We start from the raw sequence: 4,358 nt of genomic DNA on the forward strand, positions 1-4,358 counted from the left end.
AGATAAACTTGAAGCAGCGTGAACAAGTGTTGCAGAGAAATTCCTTATGAAGAGATGCAGTACTGAAATATTTCCAACAACGTGTGCACTTTGTCTCTTTTTTTGTTGTAAACCAGCACCTGCAGTTCCTTGTGTACAGATGATGATTTACCAAAAAAAAAGACACAAAGTGCTGGAGTAACTCAGCGTCTCTGGAGAGCATGAATACGTGATGTTTCGGGTTGGGACCCGTCTTCGGACTGATTGTAGTAGGGGGGAGAAAGCCAGAAGAGAGGGTGGGGTGGAGGGAGACAAAGCTTGGGCAGTGATAGGTGTTTACTAGTGAGGGGGGTTTTGGATGACAGATGGGATTACAACACCCACAGATGGGAAGAGGACAAACGGCTGTGAGGTAGTTTAGTTTAGTTTAGTTGAGTTTAGAGATACAGCGCGGAAACAGGCCCTTCGGGCTACTGAATCCGCACCGACCAGCGATCGCCACACATTAACACTGGGGACAATTTTACATTTTTTACCAAGCCAATTAACCTACAAAACCTGTACGCCTTTGGGGTATGAGAGGAAACCGACAATCTCGGAACAAAACCCTCGCAGGTCTCGAGGAGAACGTGCAAACTCCGTACAGACAAGCACTCTAGTCAGGATTGAACCCGGGTTTCTGTCTCTGTGAGGCAGCGTGAGATAAGGAGAGAAGAAACGTGAAATGTGAAGCCAGAATGGAGGGATGGGATAGTGGGGGAAATGGGTGCACATCCTGGTGGGGTCCAGGGGAAGTGAGGGGGGAGTGATGGAGGAGGGAAGGGGTGGGGTGTTATGGGTTAGTTAACTAAAATTGGAAAATTCAATGTTCATACTGTTGGGCCGTAAGCTACCCGAATGGAATATGAGGTTCTGATCCTCCAGTTTGCAAATGACCTCACTCTGGCAATGGAGGGGGCTCAGGACAGCAAGGTCAGTATTGGAGGGGGAAGGGAAATAAAATGGTTAGCAACTAAGAGATCCAGTAGGCCTTGGTGAACCGAGCACAAGAGCTCGATGAAGCGGTCGCCCAGTCGATGCTTGGTCTCGCTGATGTAAAGGAGGCCACATCGGGAACGCCGAATGCAGTAGATGAGGTAGGAGGAGGTGCATGTGAACCTCTGACTCACCTGGGCAGGCTGCTGGGGTCCCTAGACGGGGTGTGAGGGAGGAGGTTTAGTTTTAGCTCAGAGATACAGCGTGGAAACAGGCGCTTCGGCCCACTGAGCCCACGCTGCCGAGCGCATTAATACTATCCTACACACACTAGGGACGATTTACAATGACACCAAGCCAGTTAACCTTATTACCTGTATGTCTTTGGAGCGTGGGAGGAAACCGGAGCACCCAGAGAAAACACACGCAGGACATGGGGAGAACGTACAAACTCCGTACAGACAGCACCCATAGTCAGGATCAAACTCGGGTCTCTGGTGCTGTGAGGCAGCAACTCTACGGCCGCCCCTGTTCCATTTCCTGCGGTTGCAGGTGTACGTACCTGGGGAGGGGATGGTTTGGGTGGGAAGGGATGAGTGAACCATGGAGTTGTGGAAAGAGTGGTCTCTGCGGAAAGTGGAAAGGGAGGACGTGACTGGTGGTTGGGATCGTGTCGAAGACGATGAAATACAGGTGAATGATGCGTTGGATGGGAACGCAGGTGGGGTAAAAGGTAAGGACCATCACTTGGAACGCCTGCGACGTTAGAGAGGGGCGGCAGGGTGGGGCAGCGGTAGAGTGGCTGCCTTACAGCGCCAGAGACCCGGGTTTCATCCCGATTACGGGTGCTTGCCTGTATGGAGTTTGTACGTTCTACCCGTGACCTGCGTGGGTTTTCTCCGGGTGCTCCAGTTTCCTCCCACACTCCAAAGGCATACAGGTTTGTAGGTTAATTGGCCTGGTAAAATTGTAAATTGTCCCTGGCGTGTGTAGGATAGTGTTAGTGCACGGGGATCACAGGTCGGCGTGGTCTCGGTGGGCTGAAGATTCTGCTTCTGTGCTGTAACTCTTAACCAAACTAAGGAGGTGCATGTGCAAATTTATATATCTATGGATGGATTTGCCTGTGTGACCTTGCTAATGCTAAGGGAGATGAAATGCTGCATTGTGTATGTATTTTGCTCTTAAGAGGAATTTATTACTCTCTATGTTGAAATTATTTACTGTTAGGTAAACATAAGGTCAGGTCAGTTAATGTTCAATTTCACTTTGGTAAATTAATATTTTATATTAAAGACTGGCAGATTTCATACTGCAGTTTGGAAGTTTACCCTTCAAATTGCAGTTGAAGTTAGAAATTGTAGTTATTTGGTAGTCTAGTGTAAAACAGCAGCATATAGTGACAAACTTGTTTCACTTCATTTGTTTTTTTCTCCCTCAGTACCTCTGGAGTTTAATGCAGAAATGTATGTTAATATAGGTGTAGGCACAAGGAGCTGCAGATGCTGGTTAACAAAAAAGAGACAAAGTGCTGGATTAACTCAGCAGGTCAGGCAGCATTTCTGGAGAACATGAATAGGTCGGCACGGTGGCGCAGCGGTAGAGTTGTTGCCTTACAGCGCCACAGACCCGGGTTCAATCCTGACCACGGGTGCTTGTCTGTATGGAGTTTGTACGCTCTCCCCGTGACCTGCGTGGGTTTTCTCCGGGATCTCCGGTTTCCTCCCGCATTCCAAAAACGCACAGATATGCAGGTCAATTGGCTTGGTGTAATTGTAAATTGTCCCGAGTGTGTGTAGGATAGTGTTAGTGTGCCAGGATCACTGGTCGGCGCGGACTCGGTAGGCCGAAGGGCCTGTTTCCACACTGTATCTCTACTTTAGTTAGTTTACTTTAAACTAAAGGTGGCGTTTCGTGCCGGGGCCTTTTCTCAGACTGATTGTGGTGGAGTGAGGAAGATAGGAGGGACACGACAAAGCTTGGGAAGTGATAGGTTGATGCAGGTGAAAGAGGAGGGCTTTAAAGGCAGAGGGTTGGACTTATGGCCTTCCTCACTGTACATCAGAGAACACAATGTTTCATAAGGCCAGAAACAATATCTGATGAAAAGCTTGATGAATTATTTTTTTATAGATGTGTAACTGAATGTTCCTTTATGCCTGTAAAGTCTAATTGCTATTAAATAAACACCAGATTGTTGTAAAAAACAATTAAAAGATAACTACTGTTAGCATTGAGTGAGTCAACTAAAAGACAGCAGACATATTGATTTCACTATTTTCTGTTTCTGGAGCTATTCTACTTATCTTATAGAAATGATCTGAACTGTAGCTCATCTTGTTGACTGTGACGTGCAAGATCATCACTCTTAACATTTCCTTTCATGGTATGGGAGGGAGTTACACAGGTTTACACAAGTCTTTGGAAAGGGTACCTTTCATGATATGGGAGGGAGTTACACAGGTTTGCACAAGTCTTTGGAAAGGGTACCTTTCATGGTATGGGAGGGAGTTACACAGGTTTACACAAGTCTTTGGAAAGGGTGCCTTTCATGGTATGGGAGGGAGTTACACAGGTTTACACAAGTCTTTGGAAAGGGTGCAGAGGAGGTTTACCAAAATGATGCCTGGATTAGGAGGGTATGAGCTGCAGGGAGAGGTTGGACAGACTTGGATAGGTTTTCTCTGGAATGCCAGAAGCTATGGAGAGACCTGATAGAAGTGTATAAAAATAATGAGAGGCATAAATATTGTTGATGGTTAGATCCTTTTCCCCCCAAGATGGTAAATTCAAATACTGGATAGCATAGGTTTAAGGTGAAAGGGGCAAAGTTTAAAAGAAAAGTGCGGGGCACGTGTTTTACACAGAGGGTGGTCATAGATTCATACAGCGTGGAAACAGGGCCTTGCGTGGTAACAGAAACTTGTCCACGCCGACCAACTACACTAGTCCCATCTGCCTGCGTTTGGCCCATATCCATCCAAACCTGTCCTATCCATGCACCTGTTGAAATGTTTCTTAAATGCTGCGATCGTACCTGCCTCAAATATCTCCTCCGGCAGCTCGTTCCGTACAGCCAACACCCTTTGTGTGTAAAGGTAACCCCTCAGGCTCCTATTAAATCTTCCCCCCATCATCTCAAACTTATGTTCTCTGGTTCCCAATTCCCCTATTCTGGGCAAGAGAATCTGTATGCCTACCTGATCTAATCTTCTCATGATTTTGTAATTCCTCTCATGATTTTGTATGAGTGGTGGTGAGAGTGTGGAAAGCACTGCCGGGGCTGGTGGTTGAGGCAAATATGATAGTGGCATTTGAGAGACTTTTGGACGGGCACGGATAAATAGGGAATGGAAGAATATGGATTATGTGCAGGCAGACAAGAGATGGTGCTGGCATCATGT

Source organism: Rhinoraja longicauda, chromosome 14 (genome assembly GCF_053455715.1).
Source record: "Rhinoraja longicauda isolate Sanriku21f chromosome 14, sRhiLon1.1, whole genome shotgun sequence".
Classification (NCBI taxonomy): domain Eukaryota; kingdom Metazoa; phylum Chordata; class Chondrichthyes; order Rajiformes; family Arhynchobatidae; genus Rhinoraja; species Rhinoraja longicauda.